The sequence below is a fragment of the Narcine bancroftii genome, chromosome 5, assembly GCF_036971445.1.
Source record: "Narcine bancroftii isolate sNarBan1 chromosome 5, sNarBan1.hap1, whole genome shotgun sequence".
In the NCBI taxonomy this organism is placed as follows: domain Eukaryota; kingdom Metazoa; phylum Chordata; class Chondrichthyes; order Torpediniformes; family Narcinidae; genus Narcine; species Narcine bancroftii.
Window position 1 is genome coordinate 169,720,576 of NC_091473.1, and position 25,377 is coordinate 169,745,952.

The following is a 25,377-nucleotide window of genomic DNA, read 5'->3' on the forward strand; positions in this document are numbered from 1 at the left end:
ATCCCATTACAGTAAAATATCTAAAACTCCGCACTATTTGAGGATTGTGTTGGTCCAGATTTTTGTATTTTCCTGATTCTCACCCAGTGCATCTGTGCGCTTGTGCAATCAATGCATGCGTGCACGTGAAAGCCGAGAATTTTCGACGTCCAGATTCTCGGGTGGTCCAAATTTCAGGTGAGAATTTTTGAGTCCAGATTCTTGGGTGATCCGGATTTCTGGCATCTGGATTTTCAGGCTTTTACTGTAGAAGTAACATGTCCACTTTTTAATAAAAGAATCAACACAAATGTAGGAGGGGCCAAGTGATACCTCAAAATGTTTTAAATACTCAGCATTTACATAGAAATTTCATTACAGTAAAAATCACTGGTATCTAGAATTGAAGCAACAGACAATCAACCAACCAGCAAAAAAATCAAGGAAATAAACAAATAAAGATTAAATAAATAAAAGTAAATGTTCTCAGAAACAACACACAACCCCTTTGTGAAGATTTTAATTTTTTTTATTTTAAATTTGGACATTCAGCCCTGTAATAGGACATTTTGGCCCACGACCCCGTGCTGCTCAATTACACCCAATTAACCTCCAACCTAAGCACCCTGAGGAAACCGTGAGTATGTAAAAAATCCATACAGCGCGATATTCGAACCCACATCGCTGGCCCTGTAACAGGGCTAACTGCTGCTATAAATTCTCAAACTCCTAATATGTTTTATAATTAATGAAAAGACCTTTAAGATGGGAGCAAACATTCAGCCAGCGCAGTGCCTTGCTCACAGCAGCTGTTCAAATAAAGTTTTGTTTGAATGAAATGGCAGCGCCCAGGATGAAGAGTTGGGTGATGCCGCTCGCCACTGGAGCGACTTTCCCAAAGTGTCTCCCCATCCCTGTCATATTAGAGTCTTTATCTTTATTGGTGTTAAGTATATTAAGGCTTTATCTATAAACTTGGGGGAGAGGGCATTAATTATGATGGTGGTGCAGTTTATACAATGTTACAGCGCCAGTGACCAGGGTTCAAATTTAAATTTGTTTTGAAAGTTATGGGAATCACCTAATTCGAGAAATTTACATATTTAAGGACTACAATACTAATTTTTTTTCAAATTACATTTTGCATTGTCTTTTAACCTCTGCATTTTTAATGCAGATGTATCAGGCATTGTAAGAGTGTGTCTCATTTAACTGGAAGATTTGCATATCTGGTATCCATGATATGTGCCAGATACCACGGATTTTACTGTATTTACCTAGCACTATATACACACTTAATTACCTCAATGACTAAATTTACGACATATTTTGTAACCTTTTAGTGTGAACTAGGAATCTCAAGGGATGGAAATCATATTGTATCTTTGTATTAGAATAATGAATTGGGTCCTTTGCTGTCTTGGTCCAGAAAGAGCGATGTCATCAAATCTTCCCTGGTGATTGACTTATAATCCTTTCCGAGTTACGATGGTATAAATAAGTGTCATTCAATCATTCTAAGAAGAAAAATAAACATTAATTATATAAGTATTAATTATAATTAATGTTTGTTTCAAACACAAACAAAAAACGAATATTGCAATGAATATCAGGACTATAGATCTGTACAAAACGGCAAAGAGCACAATATTTTAGTAAATGTTTAATAATGTTTGTATTAGCCTTGTATCAAGTGTACCACATTATTCTATATGCAGAGCCATTTCTTTTTAAAATGGTTATGTGAACTTTTTACAAAAGTTAGCATCCGAGAAACAATGAATGCCTAGATAAATTTTCAAAAAATAATTGTCAGATTTTGAAAGTTTGTGTAAAAGTTAACATTTAAAACTAGATAAAAACACAAAATAGACAGTTTTAATATGTTAACACTTGAATAAAATTTAGCATGAGTACATTTTAAAAATTTTACATTCAGAATATAATGATGAAAATATTTCTCTTCAGCAATATACCTCATCACCATCACCTGTTCATCATAAACCAAATGATGCAACTGAAAAATGAACTGAATGTGTATTAAAACAAACATTTCAAATTGAGAAATCAATTTTAAAAGGGAGCATTGACTTTATTAACAGTGACACAGATTACAAAAAAAATGGCTTATTGTGGCGGTGTGAGCAGTGGAAGAAACACAGCCACCACATTGAGGGTCGTGAATGACTCTTTTTATTCAAATTAAGCATGAGCTCAGTCACCTGGTGCATTGTGACATCATAATCTCTGCCCAGGGTGTGGACTGGAAGGGATGCTGGAGTCAGAGAGAAACCTCTGATGACGCCATTTCCCCACGGCTGCCCCGCCATGTGGCGTTACAAGCGGGGCCAGTTCAGCATGAGGATGTGCGCTGTCACACAACCCCCCCCCCCCCCAGAACTATGCGTCCTATTGCTTTGGCCGCCAGCGCTTGGGTGCGGCTGTGATAAGTCCAGATGGGCTGCCTGAAGGTGGCCCACCGTAAAAAGTTCCTCTTTCCCCCCCCCCCCCCCCCCCCAACATCCAGGGTGAAGGTTCCACCAGACTTTGGTGCAAGACTTTGTATGGCTCCTCGAACAGTCGCTGAAGCGGTGCACTTTGTGGTCCCCTCTGCACGAAAACAAACTGGGCCGAGTTGACCTCTTTGGGGAGATGAAATGGCCGGGTGCCGTGGCGCGCCGGTGGTGGGGGAGCTAGGGAGGCCAGTCACCTGCGTAGGTCTGCCAGCAAGTTTTTGTCGGTGACCGTAGTATCAGGGCCTGGGCCAAAAAACTCACCCGGCAGGGAAAGTGGTGCGCCATAGACCATCTCTGCTGCTGAAGCTTGCAGGTCCTCCTTGGGTGCTGTCCTAATCCCGAGTAGGACCCAGGGTAGTTTGTCCGCCCAGTCTGGTCCAGAGAGCCTGGCCATAAGCAATGCCTTCAGGTGCCTGTGGAACCTCTCCATCAACCCATTGGAATGCGATTGGTATGGTGCAGTGGAGCTTGACCCCTAGTAGCTTCGCCATCTGAGTCTACAGGGCAGACGTGAACTGCGCCCCTCTGTCGCTAGTGATGTGCACCAGGACTCCGAAACAGGCGATCCATTGGCTGACCAGAGTCTTGGCGCACGTTTCCGCGGAGGCCTCCTTAATTGGGATAGCCTCCAGCCACCTTGTGGCCCGATCCACCACCATGAGGAGGTAATGAGCCTCCTTGGACATCGGCAGGGACCCGATGACTAACGTGGATGTGTTGGAATCTGCGAACTGCTGGGTTGAAGTTTTGGATGGGCTCGCATGTGTCGCTGGACCTTGGAGGTCTGGCACCTGGTACAGTTCCTGGCCAGTTCTGCCACCTCCTTCAGCCCATGCCAAACAAAAGGCTCAGCGACCATCCGCACGGTTGTCTTTACCACTGGGTGAGTGAGATGGTGGATCAGACTGAAGACCTTCGCCCTCCAGTGTGGCGGGACCACAGGGCACGGCTTGCCTGTTTAGACGTCGCAGAGCAATGTGTCTGGCTGCGGAGCTTGCTCAGGACCATCGTGGTGTCTGCTTGGAACTTGCCAGGGATTGCTCTGTGGGGTGGGGGAGGGGTTCTGTAGACTAATTCGGCTGAAGAAGCTTGAAGGTCTTCTTTGGGCACTGTGCACATCCCGAGTAGGACCCACGGAAGCTCATCCACCCATTGCAATTGGGGTCCTGGCGCAGGATTCAGTGGTAGCGTCTGTGAGGGGAACTGCCTCTAGCCATCTGATGAAACGGTCCACCACGGTGAGGAGGTACCTTGCTCCTCATGGTACCAGTAGTGGTCCTACTATGTCGATGTGGACGTGGTCAAATCTGCGCATTGTTGGTTCGAACTGCTGCAGGGTGTGCCTCTGGACATTGGCTGTCTGACATTGAATGCATGTCCTTGCCCAGTCACTGACTTACATTTCTGAGGCTGTGCCACACAAACTGACTGGATATCATACGGACTGTGGTTCGGATGGAGGGATGCACTAGGCCGTGCACGGAGTCGAATACACGCCGTCTCCAGGTTGACGGGATAATGGGGCGGGAGTGGCCTGTGGCTGTATCGCAAAGTATCTGCTCACCTAAATCCAAGGATAAGTCCTCCAGCTACAGGCCTGAGACTGCGGTCCTGTCGCTGTCTGTCTCCTCATCTCCTCGTGGCGCCTCTGCTAGCTCCGAGTACTTGATCCCCTGTGCCAATGCTTGGATGGTTGGGCTGGATAGAGGGTCCACCACAACGTTGTCTTTACCGGAGACGTGCTGGATCAATGACATGAATTCCAATATATATGAAAGGTGCTGCTGCTACTGGACTGATCGAGGGACTGATACCTTGGTGAACACAAACGTTATGGCTTTGTGGTCAGTGAAAACTGTAAACGGTCTGCCTTCCAGAAAGTATCTGAAGCGCCAGATTGCCAGGTAGAGTGCTAACAGCTTTCTGTCAAAAGCACTGTATTTCAACTCAGGTGGTTTTAAATGTCTACTAAAGAAGGCCAAGTGCTTCCAGTGTCCATCCATGAGTACTCCGCCAATTGCTGTGTTTGATGTGCCCACTGTGAGGGTTGTCGGAATGTCGGTCATGGTATACTAACATGGCAGCATTTGCCAGGGCCTCCTTCATTTGGACGAAAGCTGCTTCGGCCTCCAGGTTTCCAGTGATGGCTTTCTTTTCACCCGACAGCAGGGTGAAGAGTGGTCGCATGATGCTGGCTGCTGATGACGGGAGGAAGCCCAAATTCCTGCAGCTCTTTGACAGTGGGAGGCCTGTTGAACTGTCGGATGGCTTCTACCTTGTTCAGTAGAGGAGTTGTGCCATCCTTTGAGATCCTGTGGCCCAGAAAATCGAAGGTCTCCTGCCCGAATTGGCATTTGGCTGGGTTAATGGTCAGTCCAAAGTTACCACAGCCGACAGAGGTGGGATAGGTGCTCCTTACGGTTCCTGCTAGAAATAAGGGTGTTGTCCAGGTATATGAATAGGAAATCTAAATCCCGGCCCACTGCATCCATTAGGCACTGAAAAGTCTGTGCCGCACTTTTTAGCCCATAAGACATCCACAGAAATTCGAACAGGTCAAATGGGGTGATCAAAACGGTTTTCTGGATATCCTATGGCTGCACCGGTAGCCACGTACCAGGTCAACTTTTGAGATGATGTGGGCTCCATGTAGGTTGGCTGCAAAGTCTTGGATGTGTGGTAGGAGATAGCGGTGTGGCGTGGTGGCTTGGTTCAGCCGCCTATAGTCCCCACCATGTGTAGTGGTGAGGCCCAGGGGCTGTCAGGCCTGCGGACAATCCCAAGCTCTTCCATGTGCCTGAATTCCTCTTTGGCCAGTCGGAGTTTGTCCGGGGGTAGTCTTCTAGCCCTTGTGTGTAGGGGTGGCCCTCAAGTGATGATGTGGTGCCGCACTTCATGTTTCGGCATGGTCGAGGTGAACTGTGGTGTGAGCACTGATGAAAATTTGGCAAGGAACCTACTGTACTCGTCGCTGGACAACTCGACTGAGTCCAGGTGCAGTGCAGGTAGTTTGGCTTCCCCAAGAGGGAACGTTTGAAAGGTTTCAACATGGACCAGCCTCTGACCCTTCAGGCCCACCAGCAAACCATGGTCCCTAAGGAAATCTGCTCCCAGGAGCGGTTTGTCCACGACGGCCAACATGATGTCCCATTTAAATGTGTTGGCGCCGAGTTGTAATTGGACCTTGGATTTGTTCCTGTGTCCCACTGGACTTGGCTGGCTGCAGGGTCCTTGTTCTGAACAGCTGGCTGACTGCAGTTTAATTTCTCCCTCCTGGTTTTCCAGAGGATTTCTGCTCTGGCTGCTACCTTCCAGGAGTTGCTGGTCTATGTCTACCAGCTTCAACTGAATGTCGTTGGGCAGTTGCTCAAGGAATGCCTGTTCGAACATGAGAGAGGGCTTGTGTCCCTCTGCCAGTTCTAGCATTTCAACCATTAAAGCTGATGGGGTCCTGTCGCCCAGACCATCTAGGTGCATCAGGCTGGTTGCTCTTTCGCGTCTGGAGAGTCCAAATGTGCTGAGCAGCAGCGCTTTCAGTGCTGCATATTTGCCTTCCTCTAGTGGGGCATGGGTGAAGTCATCTACCCAGGCAGTGATTTCTTAATCCAAGGAGCTCACCACGTGGAAGTACTTCACGGAGTCCAATGTTATTTGTCTGATCTGGAACTGTGCCTCCCTTGACTGAACCGATTGCGGGATTGGAGCATCTAGAAGGTAGGAAGTTTTAATGCAACGGCGTTCACTGCTGCAGTATCCATGATGTTGGGTCCAAAATACCTTTTGGACTGTCAAGGTCACCAATGTAGCGTCCGCGCTGCGGAGCGAATAACAAGTTGGCAGTCAGTCGACAGGTTCATTCCAAAAGTCGCTGCTTTATTGCTTGCTCACTGAGTGTTTTAAAAGCGCTTCCTGTGCCTGCAGCTGGGAACCATAAGTTGTGTCACTGACTGGCAACTATTCCTACTTCACATGTGCGGGCCCTTTCCTTGAGGGGAAGGGGAAGCTGCCCAGCGCTATCTTGGTGTACGCTGCTCTGATCACGCACGCATTACAATCAGGGCCAGTTCGCCTGAACACCAAATGCGTTGGTCACCACAGAGGAATATTTTCTGGTAGTAGTGGGCTCAGGAAGACTGGAAGGGACATATTTGAGGTTAAAAAAAAAATTTTAAGCTACCAAGCGCAGAACTTTATTGCATGTTGAAAAGTTGGTGGAAGCAGATTGAACTCTGACCTTGTTGCATCTTGAGTGGGGTGGGTGGCGGCGGTTGGTGAGGGGAAGGTCCAAAGCAGAATTGGGTTATTTCTCACCCTATCACTATCTCCTGTGTTACGAGCCCAAAGGCCCCAAAACCCAGCAGCAATAGACATTCACCAAGACAAGAGGTTTTTAAAACAAAAGTTATTTTTAATAAACTTAAAACATGAAAACAGAATCAAACTTTAACTTAATCTATACTTAACTAACCCAAATTAACCCCCTTCTAATTCTAAGCGCACGCGAATGTAATGTGTCTGTAAATTTAAGAAAAGTTCTTTGGTTCACAGTCCAATCTCACTTCTTCCAAGTTCTCTGGATGCAGGCAATTCTTATACTGTGCACAGAATTCAACATGTATAAAGTTCACCAGGCTTTGGTGCTCGAAAAGTAAATGTTTACCACTCAGGAAGGTTCTTGTAGGGTTTTCAGAGACAGATTTGTTGTTCCAGGATTTCCACAACTGAGGTACCACCATTAGTCACCTCAAGGTCTTGCTGATGAAACTTGTCCCATCAGGGTTCTCCAGATGATAACCTCTTTCTTCAGGCTAATACAGAGTTCCTTTCTGTTCCACTTATTCCAAGAGAAACATCAGACAGATAGCACTTCCAGCCATCCTCTGCTCTGGAATTTTCTGTTTCCAACCAGCTCTTCTTGGCTTGCATTGTTCAGCTGCTTTTCAGTCCATGTGACTCTCTCACTTGTGAAAAACCCCACCTTCTTCAGCAAACAACAGGAGTTATTCTCCTTAGTCAAGGTGTTGTGTTCGATAAACAAAACCTAGGAGTGACCTTTCTGTGAGCACTTTGCAGAAAGGTACTTGTAGCCAGTTTCTCTCCAGTCCATTCATTTTATGGAATCAGTTCAATTAATACCTACTTGTGAAATGTGCATCACCTTCTCCAGATATCTTGCAATGTTAATGAATATGAATTCTTCAGTCTTTCAAATAAGATCTGTTTTAAAATGTGTGTATGTATGTAACCTTACTCTAAATCTTACAAATTCCCCAAAATATTTATCCATTACGCCTTTAAGGATTATACTCCTTTCTCTCCATTCCTCTGCCTCCACTCCATCTACTCCCTGGATGAGGCTTTCCATACCAGGACATCTGATTTGTCCTCCTTCAGCAAACGTGGCTTCCCTTATACTGTCATTAACTCAGCCCTCACCTTCATCTCCTCTATTTCCTGCACTTCTGCCCTGGCACCGACACAAGGGTAGGATTTCCTTATCCTCACCTACCACCCCACCAACCTCCTCAGCCAACATATTCTCCACAATTTCCACTATCTGCAATGGAATGCCATCACCTTCCCCCTCTCTGCTTTCTGTAGGGATCATTCCTTTGGTAACTCCCTCGTTCACTCTTCCCTTCCCACAAATCACCTCCTGGTGCCTTGCAATCCCATCTGATTGCAAGAGGTGCTACACCAGCACCTGCACCTCCTTCCTCACCACCATTCGGGCCCCCAACAATCCTGAGTGAAGCAGTGCTTACCTGTGAATCAGTAGGGAGTCATTTACTGCATCAGTATTCCCAATGTGATGTCTACATTAGGGTGACTGGATGCAGATTGGGAGATCACTTTGTTGAGCATCTTTGCTTTGTCCACTGCAACAGTAAGGACGTGCCAGTGGCCGAACCACTTCAATTCCACGTCCCATTGCCACAATGGCATGTCTGTCCATAGCCTCATGTGCTGCCAAGTTGAGGCCACCCATAAATTAGAGGAATTACACCATGTGTTTTTTTCTCGGCAGTCTCCAACCAGGTGGCATCAATATCGAGCACCAGTTTCTGTTCAACCCCTCCCCCAGTTTCTCCCCACATCCATATCTCCTTCCTCCAACTCAACACCCTCTTCCCTTCTATCAGACAAGCTATCCTTCTCATCCCTCTGCTCTCTCCCCCAATCACTTCTCAACTTATTTATTTTTAACCTCCTTTCCAACTGTATCCACCAACTACCTGCGAGCCTTCCCGCCCACCCCCTTTTTTTTATTTGGGTTTCTGCCTTATTTTCGGCACTCCTGAAGCCAAGAAGTTCAGGCTAGAAATGTCGATTGACTGCTTTCTACGGATGCTGAGTTTCTCCTGTACTTTTGTGTACTGCACTAGACCACAGCATCTGCAGATTTTGTATTTATTGACACATATTTAACTGATGGGTCTACGATTTTCCTGAATTTTGTTTTCTTCTCTTCACATATAAGGATTACATATTTGTATTTCTCCAACCTCCTGGAGCTCATTGTTTTTCAAACTTCAACAAATAATTACTGTCTCCGCAGCCATTCAGGTTGAGGCTACTGACTTGTGGCAATATGCCTTTAGTGCCATTACTTTTTCCAATTCCTTGTCCTGCTTGTTGGGGATTGTTATAGGTTATTTCATGCCAGTTGTAACTAGCCCATTTGTTATTTTTGGGCTATTTGCATCGTCTGACACTGCAAAAACTGATGCAAAATATTAGTTTAAATTAACTACCATTTTTTGGTATTCCATAGTTTCACTTAGCCAAGTGCAATCAGATGGCAATAAACTTGACAAGTACAACCCGTCGAAACTGTGTTCTCCAGTCCTCAATGCAGTCACACAACCAGTCATAAGACACATACAGACGAACAGTACATCTACAGGACAAGTATTCATATAAACAAACAAGTAAATAAATATGATTTTATGAATATGAGAGCCTGGAATGGTTAGTGTGAGCAGGTCCTTTGGTCGTTCAGCATTCTCACTGCCTGTGGGAAGAAGCTGTTCCTCAGCCTGGTGGTGCTGGCTCTGATCCTCCTGTATCTCTTTCTCCATGGGAGCAGCTGAAAGATGCTGTGTGCAGGGTGGAAGGGGTCCTCAATGATTTTGCGCGCCCTCTTCAGACAATATCCACATTGATGAGGTGGGGGGCTGGGTGTGGGGGAGAGAGACTCCAGTGATTGTCTCTGCCACTCATGATCAGTCAACTTAGTAACCTACTGTATATTTTGGGGTACAAGTCGAGTCTTGAAATTTTCAAAAAATGGGGAACAACTTATACTTTTGAGACCTATCAGCTCAAAAAAAAACACTGGACACCAATTCTGCATATAAGTCGACCCTTGAAAGCCAATTTGCCATATAGGTTGACCCTTGAAAAATCAAAAAAAAACCCTGACTACCACAAATTTTCATTGCAAACTTTTATTGAACCAAAACAGATTTAGAACCCTTCAAAATCACTATCTTTCTCATTGTCTGAAGTGAAGATGGTGGCAAGCACATCCATACTCTCACAGCCATTATATGGGTCCCAATCTGTATCTGATGAGGCAGCTTTACCTTCATCATCAGTGTCCCACAATAAATCATATTCTGTGACATCAATTGCACAAGAGATACCACACTTTTTAAACAATTTTATGATAGTCTTACTTGCACTTTGTCCCATGCTTTGAGCACGAAGTCGAGAGATGCAGCATGCATTGTCCCGCCTTTTGTAAATGATTTTTCTCCACTTGATATCCATGTATTCAAATCTTCATGCAAGTGGTCTTTGAATAGCTTGTTCAGACAGACATCAAGAGGTTGCAATATAGATGTCAAACCACCCAAGATAATCACCTTGTAAGTATTATATAGTGCTAATCGACTTTTAGTGTTCTCAGTTAAGTGGCTACGAAATACATCCAAGACCAGCAAACTCCAATCCTTGCATGTACCGCCTGGCTGCATGTTCCATGTATTGTTTTACACCTTTTTCATCCAAAAGCACAAAAAAAATACCTCCTGGGAATTTTATTTTTGGTTTAAATTTGCATTTGAAGATTACCATGGATTTTAACCTGATCTTGTCAGCCAGACACGTTAACACCATGGTAAACCTGGCCCTTTGGGGCCTGTACTTCTGGTTTGCACAGTTTTCACACCTTTCCATTCCACTGCTCTATTGCCTATCTTGTTGAAATTCTGGAGGGTTTAGTCCATGTTTCCAATATTTGCTAATGCAAACTGGTGTTTCTGCTGGTTACGTATAATAAACTGGTGAAAACTTGCAAGTCTATGATCGAGAACTTTTGGCAGTTTCTGAGCAATTTGTGTTTTTTGGCGTAATACCAGATTTTTTCTGTTCATGAAACTGTTGTACCAGAATAATGTATCTTCAGAATCATCCCTGAGGTCTGGGTTCGACTTGGGAATGCAAATGTTCTTATTTTATTTCAGGTGACTAGGCAGCAATCATGCCTCTGTTCACATACACATTCTGCAACGTGGTTTTCCAACTCAGGCCAGAGGGATTCCTTTTCTCAAATAACATTACCTTTTTGGCATTTTTCTTAAAGTCTCCTTCTTTCTTCTCCAATCTCTTATCAACTTCTCATGCACTTCAAATTTTCTTGCAGCAGTGCAGTTGTTGGTTTTCTTGGCCATTTCTATCACTTTCATCTTAAAGCTCACATCGTTTTGATGGAGCCTCCATGATAACAACCACCTTGAGCCAACGGCCATCAGATCAATATGTCAACAAACAACCAATATCTCGGGCATCGTGATTTTTGGGGGTATGCATATGCCTGATATATGATAAAACCCTTAAAATGAGGCTGAAAAGGGGGGGGGGGGTCCAACTTGTATGCCAAAATATATGGTACTTCCTTTTCACCCAGCTATTGCTGGTTGTTTTGATATTATTTGCGACTTTTATCTCATTGTGAATGTTCTCCCCTTTAATTGACAGTCTCGCTCTGCTAATTGCTAAAATGAATTCCCAGTCTTCTGCTCTACCACTGGATTTTGGCACTTTAAATGCTCTAATTTTGCATTTACTACAGTACATTTCCTCTTATCCAAAATTCTGTTAACCGATATGTTCCATTAACCAAACTTGTTTGCAGTGCCGACATGATGTCACAAGTTGAAAAGAATATCACCCAACTTGCCCATGGGGGGGCTCTGACACTCTGTGGGCGCCAATTTGGTAGCAGTAGAGCTCAGAACCAGCTGGGAAGACAGACGCTGAATGGCTGGATGTCAGCTCAGAGAAGCAGGCTGGAATCCCGAGCCATCAGTGAGTGACTGGAGGAAGTCAACGGGTCAGGCAGTGCATGGGGATAAATTAGAATGTCAATTGTCCTCATTTCAGATAATTCCCTCCCCTCTCTTTCTTCCATTTCTTCTTTACCCTCTGCTATATTTGGTTCTCCGCTGTCCTGGTATCATCAAGGAGAGTGGCCTCCCAGACAGGAGCAGGGACCTCGGGCTCCCAAGCAGGAGTGGGGCCTGGAGTCGGGACCATCAGTGGTGGGGAGAAGTCAGGGATCAGTGGCAATGGTGGGGAGGTTGTTGGGGATCGGCAGCAGCGGTGGGGAGGTTGTCGGGGATCAGCAACAGTGGTGGGGAGGTGTCAGGGACCAGCGACGGCAGTGGGGGAGGTATTGGGGACCCGCGATGGCAGTTGGGAGGTGTTGAGACCAGCAACGGTGATGGGAAGGTGTCAGGGATCGGCAACGGCCAGTGGGGAAATGTCGGGGACCAGCAGCAGTGGTGGGGTGATGTCAGGGCCTGGTGGACAGTGATGAGGAGGTGTTGGGGATTGGCAGTGGCGGTGGAGAAGTGTCAGGGACTGGGAACAGCTGATTCTACTGTGCTGTTTTGGAGTGTTTTTTTGGTTTTACAGAAAAAATACCAATGACCTAAAGCTTTTTAGATAGAGGAGAAAGTATTGTATTTCCTTTTGGATAGATTATAGCAGAGATTGTATAGATTTGCTTTATTTGCTTCTTTCCCTTCAACAGCAAGAAAAGGCTTAAAAAGAATATTTTTTATGGGAAAATACTAGAGTCTGTTAAAGAAATTGTTTTCTTTTAGTAGCACAGCTACAAGATGTGCAAATCAAGGCCATGCTGCTCTCAAAACTCATGCTAGATGTTTTGCTAAAGTCTGCAGATTGCAGGTCATGTGAATAGTCGTAGAATGGGAAACTAAACCATGTAAAAAGGTTTGTGCTTGTTCTGCAGAAAGACCATATTGTAGGTTACAACAGGTCATCTCACTCTAACAGAGCACCCACTTTGCAAAGCTAATAAAATTGTGCTGTACTCACATTAATTATCATACACTTTTTTATATTTGATACAAATTAACAGTGTCTCGCTGGGATCGGAGGTCACCTACGGACTGAGTAAGCAGTTGACACGTGAAAATGTAGACTGGGGAGAAAATCAAGGTGCCTGAAGATCCCTCGAATCCTCTTTCTTGGCTGCTCTCCCGATCAGCATGGACCCTCATCCGAGGTAGACTTGTTGCCCTGCCAAGACCCCCACAGGAACAATGCGGGAGGTTTAAAAAGATGCTCAAGGTCAGTGAGAGCTGTATTCTGTTTATAGTATTTTGCGAAACTGTGATCAGTGATTGTTTTTTTAAAAAAAAAGACAGAGGAAAAAAATAAGTTTTAAGATTGTTCAGCAATTGCCTGTAAGATAAAGAAAAAAATTAAGTAGGTTTTAGGATTATTCGGCAACTTTCTGTAAAATTTTTACTTCTGTAAGTAAAGTTTTAGAAATATTTGGCAACTGTGGAAATTCAGAGAAAATATTTTTGTAGAAGTAAGAATAGAGAAACGGGACATAGTCCCGGGACATTAAACCTGACACACTATGGTTGGGGGCACCAATCTTCCTTATCATCATTAGAGATGAACAGAGTGGCTATTCCAGATATATCATACGGGCCCAAAATCTTTTTATCATGAATGTTCACTTGCTTAACCATGGTTTTTCTTTCTGCTTCTTCCTCTCTTGTTTCTTTCTACCATCGACCCATTCAAATTCAGCTTTCAGGGTTTCGCATCAGACATACCTACCATTATCTCTTTCTTACATGCATTGTCCCTTCAACACACCAGCATTTTTATTATTCCACCTTCTTTTTGCCTCTTGGTCCCACAAATTTATCAATTTCTTCCATTTTGATCCCACATGTTTTCTCCACAACAGTTGCATTCCCCTGGATATTCTAGCTGTTGTGGTCCCCATTTCCCAAGCTGTGGGAATTATTGAGTCAGCACCCAGGTCCAGCCCAATTCTTAGCATTGCAGAATCAGTGAAATCGCAGATCCGGGTAAGGAGACAGGCCAAACCAGTGGGAGGGACTGAGAATACCCAAGAGGGACTGAGAACACCTGAGAGGGAGAGGTCTCAGAGGATCCACAGGGTCCCTTGACAAACTGTAGCCAACCCTCTGCAGAAGCTGCTGGGCAGAACGAGACAATACAAGTCTATACCCCTTGGATACGCCCAATAAATATTCGTTATCACTAGTTTAATGCCATTTTTGTCCATAATTTGCTCAAAGCATTGAACCTTCCAAGCAAATTGGCTGTTATCAAATGTGAAGCACATGCTAATAAAACAGACCCTGTCTCTCAGGGCAATACAATGGCAGATGAGATAGCAAAACAGGTGGCCACTAATCACATTCTTGGTTCCCACTGAAATTGCCAGTGAATTAACAAACAGACTGGCACTTCCAGATGTGTTACTAGTAAAACGATGGCAGGGATGCCCCACCTACGGAACAACAGTTTCATGGCTTGAAATGGGATGCAAGACCCATCCAACCACTGGATTGTGGATAACACTGGCCGGTCCATTATGTGTAGCAGATATATTTTTACCACTCTTGCTTGATTGCATTCATATTTGTACCCATCTTGGCAAGGAGGGAATAGTGGAAGTGCTATTGCAAACATGGTGGCAACCAAAATTAGCACAGGCAGCAGCGAGAAAGGCTTGAGGCTGCTTATGTAAAAAAAGAACATAACCCTGGAAAGGGGATATCTTGTGCCGCAGGAAAACACCCTTGCCAGATGGATACTCTTCCCAACTCAGCAGTTGGTTGGCAAAGATTTTCAGTACTTTGCTATGTGTAGTGTCAGGGCCTGTCACCTTACAAGGGTTTCCCCTCTTGATTGATGTTCCGAAGTCATCCTCAGAGACAGATATCACAGGGTCCTCTGCCTTTGCAAGGATTCTCGTAGGCACTGTTGAGTTCTCCTCCAAATGGGCATAAAAGATGTTCAGCTCATCGGGTAATGAAGCATCACAGCCATAAGAATTAAGAATGAAGTCTCTTAGGCAATCAGTTTCATGCTTTTGGGCATCAAAGTTATAGAATAAAAGGAGCAATGCTTCATGAAGGAAAATGCAGCAGAAGTAAAAATGAGAAACCGATAATCAGGACTAAATTATAATAAACCTTGCAGTATAACTGGAGGCAGCTGCTGTGATATTATATCACAATAATGTTATTATTATTAACACCAACATTTCATCATCTTCTATTAAGTTTCTGTTATTTGCATTTCTGAATATATGCTGTTTTGTTTTCATCTGTTTCAATAAAATCAGGAACTTGATCAATTTAAAATAATCCATATAACTTACATCGTATGCTAATTAACAGCACAGATACCAGAATAAAAAGGACCACAAACAATGCAATGAAGCCAATGAAAAGTCCTGTTCAAAAGAATACAAAAGGTGTTAAATTGCAGAAATTTGCTGCAGTTTGAAATTTTTAAAAAGTCCTTTCTTTGCTTTCATGAGTGTTTCTTCAAATACTTTTGCAAGACTGTACCTCGTATACAAAACATAGCACTGCAGAAAACCCACAACCTCGACATAACCAATTCACCAAATCAGGAAAATGTCATAATCTTACAAAAATAGGGATAATCTTCCAAAATTATTTAGGAAGACACGAGATAACAGAAATGATGTAACGTGAATTCTGGAATCAATTAATACTTAGAAGGACTGAAGGGCCTGTTTGTGTGCTGTCATTTTCTATGGTTACTTTACATCTCAGTAATAATTTTTTTTAATCTGTTTCTGTCAGCCTTCCTCCAATTGGGCTAATATAATTTTTGCATTATTGGCTAAATTTTATTAATACTTTGGTCCCCAAGATCATGTTTCAACTTGAAAGGAAAATACATGCTATTCTGCTTCATCTGCTTACTAGACTTCAACTGTACAGTAATTAGACTGTTATTCTGACAGTTTGAAAATCAGCCTTAAAGAATTGTATATTATGTGACAGAATATATAGATTTTTTTTTTGGAGATCAATTGGGAAAGGTTTTTTAGAGGAGGTCACATACAAACATTTTAAAACAGATCTTGTTTGAAATACTGGAGCTCTGCCCCATGCTAGACATATTGGCTACACAGCTTTTGCAAGAGCTTGGAAGAGTGCTCATGAGACTTCACTAATGGATTGTTGTTTACAAAAGGCAACAGATGAAAGAGCCGCTGCTGTCTGGAAGAGAGCTTGCTGTTGTAAGAGGATCATGTGGTTTTGCAAGCAGAGAGAGTCAAGCAGGCTTTCTCTCTGAGAGAGATGCAGAGATCACTTGACAGTGTTACAGCCAGCAGAAGTAGCTGGGACTGGAACAGGACAAGCTGGCAAGCCCATTTGGAAGACAGATTGGTCAAAGCCCTTGTGGTTCATGCAAAAGGAGAGGACTGGCTGTTTAATATTTCACTTGGAAAAAGAGAAACAAAAAGGAAGTCTCTGGTGACCTGAAAGTAAGAGGTTATCATCTGGAGAACCCTGATGGGGCAAGTTTCGTCAGCAAGACACTGAGGTGACTGATGGAAGTACATCAGTTGTGGATACCCTGGAACAACAAATCTCTTTCTGAAAACCGACAAGAACTTTCCTGAGCAGTAACCATTTACCTTTCAAGCACCAAAAGCTGGTGAACTTTATAAATGTTAAATTCTGTGCACAATGTAAGAATTGCCTGCAACCCACTGAACTTGGAGGAATGAGAAATGAGATTGGACTATGAACCAAAGAACTTTTCTGAACTTACACACACATTACATACATGTGCGCTAAGAATTAGAAGGGGGTTAAGTTAGGTTAAGTTTGTAATGGAGTATATAAATATAGGGAAAATTTGGTAAAATTAGAGTAGGTTGCACACATACACACATTTTAAAACAGATCTTATTTGAAATACTGAAGAATTCATATTCGGTGAACTTTACAGAAACTATGGAGAATGCTATGCACATTTCACAAGTAGGTGCTAATTGAATAAACTATTGTTTTGGAATGGAGACACTCTGGCTGTTTGCAAGTATCTTTAGTGCTCACAGAAATGTCACTAAAGGCAACCGCTTGACCAAGAAGGATATCTCCTTTTGTTTGCTGAATAAGGTGGGGGTTTTGTGGCAAGTGAGAGAGTCACATGGGCTTTCTAGCAGTTGGAAGTTGGAGAGAGAGAGAGAGAGAGAGGTGAAACGAGCTCTCTCAGCTAGTGTGTGTGTGACACTGAAAGACGGCTGAAACAAGCAGGAGAAGCTTGTTGGAAACAGAAAGCTCCAGAGTGGTGGATGGCTGGAAGGGCTATCTCTCTGATGTTTCTCTTGAAATAAGTGGATCAGAAAGGAACTCTGTGATAGCCTGAAAGAAAGAGGTTATCATCTGGAGAACCCTGATGGGGCAAGTTTCATCAGCAAGACATTAAGGTGACTAATGGTGGTACCTCAGTTGTGGACATCCTGGACTAACAAATCTCTCTCTCTGTGCAAACCCTACGAGAACCTTCCTGAGTGGTAAACATTTACCTTTTGAGCACCAAAGCCTGGTGAACTTTATACATGTTAAATTCTGTGCACAGTATAAGAATTGCCTGCAACCAGTGAACTTGGAAGAACGAGAAGTGGGATTGGACTGTGAACAAAAAAACTTTTCTTAAATTTACAGACACATCATACACGTGCGCTTAGAATTAGAAGGGGGTTAATTTGGGTTAGTTAAGTTAATAGAGATAAGTTAGCTTGATTCTGTTTTCATGTTTAAAGATAATTAAAAACAACTTTTGTTTAAGTAACCAATTGTCGTGGTGAATATCTATTGCTGCTGGGTTTTGGGGTCCTCTGGGCTCGTAACAATTGTATGTGGGAGACGTTCAAATACTAACCTGAAGATGTGATAAGACACATTAAGGTAAACTGAGAAAAATACCAGTATAATAAAACCCAATATTTTAGATAAATGGATAAGCACTTGACCTATATAATATCTAATCAAACAATGACAATACTTTTTCCATCCTCTGTTTAGTTATGGTATTTACAGTCAGTCATGTGTAATAAACTGGACGTATGTTCCCCTGATAGCCTGCAAAATAGAAATATTACTGGTTGCAGTACTCAACCACTCAACTAGTGCGCGAAAAGTGCAATGTTCTCTGCCAAAGTTCTTGGCTCGACCTTGAGTGCATCCAAATCTTTAGCTAATAAGTTAATATATGCAATCACATCCACATTCAAAAATGGACCATATAGACACTTAACGGTAACAGTTTCAGACATAGAGATTAATCATCTGCTCCATGATTGTCCATTGCCAATGAATCCCACTTTACCTGGGAGAGGAGATCAATTAAAAATATTCACTTGTGCAGCATCCGATCTTATTTTGAGCTGAGTGAATTGTTCTGTGAAGTTCACCAGCTGTGCCCCCATAATGGTGAATTGGTTGAATGGTCTAAAATATATCTCTGCGCCTCCTGATGATTTTTTGTTAATAAATAATTGTGAGCTTATGTGGTTATAAATCTTAGCCAGTCAATGCATGCATCTCTGTCCCCCTCTGAGTGGCAATCTAATACTGTTTTGTGTATTACTCACAGCAGAAGCAACAATGTTTACCAGCAACTAATGTTCAACTGTTGTCCAAAGGGATGAGAGTTTCAAACAAGCAGCATGCAGCTGATTTTTTTTTAATGTAGGCTGTGCTAAAGTATTACATTGTTGACCCTTTGATGCCCATTGTCTTTAGATTTCTCAGAGGTCCTAATGCCACCAGCTCTGTGGATTTTAGAAAGTGTACAGCCAGCAGGTCTTCTAATGTTAGCAGAGTGTCCCTTGAATTTAGTAGAAAAGCGACAAAATTGCACAATATACACCTTGATGCACTGAGACAGTTCCATGACAATCACAGATTGTATCTTTAAATTCCAATTTATGTAAGGAAGACCAGAAATGGGCACTGTGCATTTGATAGGGGAGGGGAAAATAGAATCGATGTTCAGTTTGTGCCTTAGAAATGTGCACAATTGATCCATATTCCAGGTTTCTATCCACCGTGGGCAGTCAGCCAAAGTGCCAGAATTGATTTAGTCATCTAATGTTAATTTACATGCTTTTTTAATTTACCGACCTAGGAGGGGAGGCAGGCCCCTCCAGCCCGGGTAAGAAACCTGCATAGGAGAAGGCCACTCCGATATAAAACCTACGACCCAAGGACCTCGCTGCCACGTCCCAGCTTGCTTGGCCACGGCACACGAACCATGGGTGTAAAGGGTGGGGCCAGTACTGCGCGCACTGCACTCCACCTAAAAGCTCCTTTGCGCAGGCCCGAGGACAGGTCCACGTCCTCCCCCTCCACGTCCTCCCCCTCCACGTCCTCCCCCTCCACGTCCTCCCCCTCCACGTCCTCCCCCTCCACGTCCTCCCCCTCCACGTCCTCCCCCTCCACGTCCTCCCCCTCCACGTCCTCCCCCTCCACGTCCTCCCCCTCCACGTCCTCCCCCTCCACGTCCTCCCCCTCCACGTCCTCCCCCTCCACGTCCTCCCCCTCCACGTCCTCCCCCTCAAAAGATGCTCACAAACTCAAGCTAGCATGCTGGAACATCAGAACCATGCTAGACAAGGCTGACAGCCACCGACCTGAACGTCGGTCTGCCCTCATTGCACATGAACTCCTCAGACTTGACATCGACATAGCCGCTCTCAGTGAAGTCCGCCTGGCAGATGTAGGCAGCCTCCAAGAATGCGGCGCGGGCTACACACTCTACTGGTCTGGCAAGCCTTCGGATGAATGACGCCTATCTGGTGTAGGCTTCATGGTCAAGAGCTTCATTGCCTCCAAACTCGAAAACCTTCCGACAGGCCTCTCGGACCGAATCATGTCCATGCGACTCCCACTTCAAAACAAGCATCACATCACCCTCATCAGTGTCTATGCTCCAACCCTCCAGGCGGAACCAGCAGAAAAGAACAAGTTCTACACTGACCTGCGCAACCTCATCCAACGTACCCCTACAGCCGACAAGGTTGTCATCCTGGGCGACTTCAACGCTCGTGTCGGCAAAGACTCAGAAACCTGGCCAGGAATCCTGGGCAAGCATGGCGTCGGCAAGTGCAACGACAATGGGCGCCTCCTGTTGGTGCTCTGCGCAGAACAGCGACTTGTCATTACAAACACCCTTTTTCAGCAGAGGGACAGCCTTAAGACCACCTGGATGCATCCCCGATCCAAACACTGGCACCTCCTGGACTACATCCTGGTGCGAGAAAGTGACAAACAAGATGTGCTCCACACCAGGGTCATGCCTAGCGCGGAATGCCACACTGATCACCGGCTGGTTCGCTGCAAGCTCAACCTTCACTTCAAGCCAAAGCCCAGGAACAATAAAGCCCCCAGAAAGAGGTTCAATGTTGGAAACCTGCAGTCAGATGAAGCGAGAGGAAACTTCCAGGCAAACCTCAAAGCAAAGCTCGACGCTGCAACCCGCCTCACGGACCCGTCCCCTGAAACCCTCTGGGATCAGTTGAAGACTACCATACTGCAATCCACTGAAGAGGTACTGGGCTTCTCCTCCAGGAAAAACAAGGACTGGTTTGACGAAAACAGCCAGGAAATCCAGGAGCTGCTGGCAAAGAAGCGACTGCCCACCAGGCTCACCTTAGAAAGCCGTCCTGTCCAGAGAAGAAACAAGCCTTCCATCGCGCATGCAGCCATCTTCAGCGCAAACTCCGGGAGATCCAAAATGAGCGGTGGACTAGCCTCGCCAAACGAACACAGCTCAGCGCGGACATTGGCGACTTCAGGGGTTTCTACGAGGCTCTAAAGGCTGTGTACGGCCCCTCACCCCAAGTCCAAAGCCCGCTGCGCAGCTCAGACGGCAAAGTCCTCCTCAGCGACAAGATCTCCATCCTCAACCGATGGTCAGAACACTTCCAATCTCTTTTCAGTGCCAACCGCTCAGTCCAAGATTCCGCCCTGCTCCAGCTCCCTCAACAGCCCCTAAGGCTAGAGCTGGATGAGGTTCCCACCCTGGATGAGACATATAAGGCAATCGAACAACTGAAAAGTGGAAAAGCAGCAGGTATGGATGGAATCCCCCCAGAAGTCTGGAAGGCTGGCGGCAAAACTCTGCATGCCAAACTGCATGAGTTTTTCAAGCTTTGTTGGGACCAAGGTAAACTGCCTCAGGATCTTCGTGATGCCACCATCATCACCCTGTACAAAAACAAAGGCGAGAAATCAGACTACAGGGGAATCACGTTGCTCTCCATTGCAGGCAAAATCTTCGCTAGGATTCTACTAAATAGAATAATACCTAGTGTCGCCGAGAATATTCTCCCAGAATCACAGTGCGGCTTTCGCGCAAACAGAGGAACCACTGACATGGTCTTTGCCCTCAGACAGCTCCAAGAAAAGTGCAGAGAACAAAACAAAGGACTCTACATCACCTTTGTTGACCTCACCAAAGCCTTCGACACCGTGAGCAGGAAAGGGCTTTGGCAAATACTAGAGCGCATCGGATGGCCCCCAAAGTTCCTCAACATGATTATCCAACTGCACGAAAACCAACAAGGTCGGGTCAGATACAGCAATGAGCTCTCTGAACCCTTCTCCATTAACGATGGCGTGAAGCAAGGCTGTGTTCTCGCACCAGCCCTCTTTTCAATATTCTTCAGCATGATGCTGAACCAAGCCATGAAAGACCCCAACAATGAAGACGCTGTTTACATCCGGTACCGCACGGATGGCAGTCTCTTCAATCTGAGGCGCCTGCAAGCTCACACCAAGACACAAGAGAAACTTGTCCGTGAACTACTCTTTGCAGATGATGCCGCTTTAGTTGCCCATTCAGAGCCAGCTCTTCAGCGCTTGACGTCCTGCTTTGCGGAAACTGCCAAAATGTTTGGCCTGGAAGTCAGCCTGAAGAAAACTGAGGTCCTCCATCAGCCAGCTCCCCACCATGACTACCAGCCCCCCCACATCTCCATCGGGCACACAAAACTCAAAACGGTCAACCAGTTTACCTATCTCGGCTGCACCATTTCATCAGATGCAAGGATCGACAATGAGATAGACAACAGACTCGCCAAGGCAAATAGCGCCTTTGGAAGACTACACAAAAGAGTCTGGAAAAACAACCAACTGAAAAACCTCACAAAGATAAGCGTAGACAGAGCCATTGTCATACCCACACTCCTGTTCGGCTCCGAATCATGGGTCCTCTACCGGCACCACCTACGGCTCCTAGAACGCTTCCACCAGCATTGTCTCCGCTCCATCCTCAACATCCATTGGAGCGCTTACACCCCTAACGTCGAAGTACTCGAGATGGCAGAGGTCGACAGCATCGAGTCCACGCTGCTGAAGATCCAGCTGCGCTGGATGGGTCACGTCTGCAGAATGGAGGACCATCACCTTCCCAAGATCGTGTTATATGGCGAGCTCTCCACTGGCCACCGTGACAGAGGTGCACCAAAGAAAAGGTACAAGGACTGCCTAAAGAAATCTCTTGGTGCCTGCCACATTGACCACCGCCAGTGGGCTGATAACGCCTCAAACCGTGCATCTTGGCGCCTCACAGTTTGGCGGGCAGCAACCTCCTTTGAAGAAGACCGCAGAGCCCACCTCACTGACAAAAGGCAAAGGAGGAAAAACCCAACACCCAACCCCAACCAACCAATTTTCCCTTGCAACCGCTGCAATCGTGTCTGCCTGTCCCGCATCGGACTTGTCAGCCACAAACGAGCCTGCAGCTGACGTGGACTTTTTACCCCCTCCATAAATCTTCGTCCGCGAAGCCAAGCCAAAGACATGCTTTTAGTCCTGACTCTCACATCAATGGGATTTTTTTTTTGTGGTTGAGGTTGGAAATTTTTCAGTGTGACTTCTGCTTCTAAGGTTAAAACTTTATCTGGAGTAAGGGTACATAGGTAGAACAGAAGAACATTCCTGGCCATGAAATCACTACACCAGAGCAGAGCAACAAAGTCTGAGCACATATTGAATAGTTTAGGAATTGCCAAACACAATTTCTAATTTCAATAGCTTTTCTCAGTAAGGTTCAGATAATTAACCGTGTTGCTTCTTACCAATGCTTCATTTATCTTCACCAGATTCAGGAAGATGGTAAGGTATTGTGTGTTCTAGAAATAAAACCATTAAATGTCATTCTTGTATTCATTTAAAGAAAACTGGAATTTATTATGTTGAATTAAGACTACAATTCTTGATTGGAAAAATGATAGAAAACCTAATTCATAGCTCTCTGTCCAACCACATTGATGTTATCAGAAACAACCAATTAATAGATTTCTGCTCTTCCTATGATGTCACAATGACAGAGGAGAAGCACAAAGGTAAAACTCTAATCTGCTATCCAGTTGTTCAGAAAGCACAATAGTTTACGCTACTGTTCTTGGCAATAAACTCACCAGTGCCCTGATTCCTGTACTTCTTACCAAGGCTCCATTTCCCTTGCTCCTTTTAAATACATTGAGGTTTTGTGTTCTCTTTAAATTTAGGGAGCCCCATTTCCCATTATCCTTTAAGCTCACTTAGTTTATTGGAAAAAATATACTATGAAATAGATTTTTTAAAGTGTTGCAGTAACTCCAGAAAATCCTGCCCATCCTGCACCACTAAAGCTTTGAGAGAACAATATTTTTAGAATCTTGATGTGGTAGGATATTCCTGTCAATTATTTAATTGTATTTCTTAATCTGTAATAAAATAGTGCAGAAAGGTTCAAGTAGTCATTCATGCATGCTTCTAAAATACTTTACAATTCCACAATCCCTGCTTCTTTTCCACTCTCAGCCTCTCTACTCACTACATGTGGAGTAATACACAGCTGGGCATTGTTAAAACTACTTGAAAAGTGAATGTAATATTGTAGATGACACTTTCCTTATTCTAATATCCTAATTTCAAAGTATCACCTCTCAAAATGTGAGCTGCAATATCCCAAATTTAGATCTCTTTAATCCAACAAATCAAACTCTGTGACTATCACTTTATGTAGTTTTAATTTCTTGATAGAACAAATAAACATTTTTCATAGCTTTGCCACAAGACTTTCATAATGGTGAATAACAAAGCATTAACATATAATATAATATACATAATATAATATAGTTATATGGCGAGCTCTCCACTGGCCACTGAGACAGAGGTGCACCAAAGAAGAGGTACAAGGACTGCTTAAAGAAATCTCTTGGTGCCTGCCACATTGACCACCACCAGTGGGCTGATATCGCCTCCAACTGTGCATCTTGGTGCCTCACAGTTCAGCGGGCAGCAACCTCCTTTGAAGAAGACTGCAGAGCCCACCTCACTGACAAAAGACAAAGGAGGAAAAACCCAACCCCCAACCTCAACCAACCAATTTTCCCTTGCAACCGCTGCATCTGTGCCTGCCTGTCCCGCATCGGATTTGTCAGTCACCAACGAGCCTGCAGCAGACGTGGACATACCCCTCCATAAATCTTCGTCCATGAAGCCAAGCCAAAGAAAGAAAAATATATAAAGATACAAAAAAAAGGTACAAAAAAACTTAGAGGTAAAAAAAATTCAAAGAAAAATTTCTCATGCTCATGCTTCCTCCGCAACTTGTGGTAAAAGAGCAAGCGCTTATCCTGGGCAGCTATTATGACATATTACATCATAGTCATTACAGTTCTCTTAAAGAGACACACACAAAATAACTTAGAATCAATACAAATTTTTAACCTTTACAAACATGAATGTGAATTTATTCCAACTGTAATAACAAATCTATATAAGTGAACCAAAATGGCCTGGAAGAGAAATTTATACAGGCTTCTTGCTAGGATTGCCATGAAATATTGTATGCTTGTCCCTTGTATCCAATTTCCATTCCAGAGATTTGAGTCCAAAAGATGACACAATTGCTATCTTTTGAATGAGGATTTGTCTCCATTGGGGGATGCAAAATATCCTGAGCAATTATTTTGAAACAGAGTGGAGGGTTTATTCCCAGTGCCTTGCCAATAGTTACCTCTCAAATAATATTAAAGAATGCGGTAAATATCTAGCAACTCAGGAGCAACTATGGAGAAAGAGCCAAAGGGCGGTTAACTTTTCATAAAGGAGGTGGTTTCTTTCTTCGTAGATGCTGACTAACCTGTTGAGATCAAGCATTTTCGTCTGGTGAAGAGACATCATCAGATTCTAGAACTGTATCTGCAGAATTTTATTTCTGTCCTAGTTTATTTTTCAGGTGGTTTTATATTTCAAGTGTTTTGTTTTCTGAACAGTAGCCAAGTGAAAAATGAGAGGGAGTGAAAGATTTAGTATTGTTTGGTGAGCTTCCTGAACAATTGTTAGTGGGTAAGTGCTATCCTGGGTGCAAGTGAGAAGAAATGGGTTTTGATTGACTTCATGAAATCTCATCCAATGCAGGTTTTGTCTCACATGAACTCAGCAGCTTTTGGAATTAAGAAGCAACGATGCTTGATTCTCGTCTTTCTCTGCAGCTATTTAATTACCTCCAAAATGGAGTGAGC

The 25,377-nt window shown here is 44.2% G+C and overlaps 1 protein-coding gene and 1 long non-coding RNA gene across 2 annotated transcripts in view; one reads left to right on the forward strand and one right to left on the reverse strand.

Moving 5' to 3' along the window:
- actr8 (actin related protein 8) overlaps positions 1 to 13,044 on the forward strand; it is a 56,593-nt gene extending 43,549 nt beyond the window's left edge. Inside the window, exon 16 of the transcript XR_011358021.1 lies at positions 12,889 to 13,044. The gene's annotated coding sequence lies outside the window, so the exon portion shown is untranslated. The remainder of the gene's footprint in view (positions 1 to 12,888) is intronic.
- LOC138764170 (uncharacterized) lies at positions 418 to 23,148 on the reverse strand. The gene is made up of 3 exons (XR_011358031.1): positions 23,103 to 23,148; positions 22,942 to 22,995; positions 418 to 1,496 (listed from the first exon to the last, which is right to left on the reverse strand). It is a non-coding gene; the product is annotated as an uncharacterized lncRNA (long non-coding RNA).
- Between the last annotated feature and the right edge of the window lie 2,229 nt (positions 23,149 to 25,377).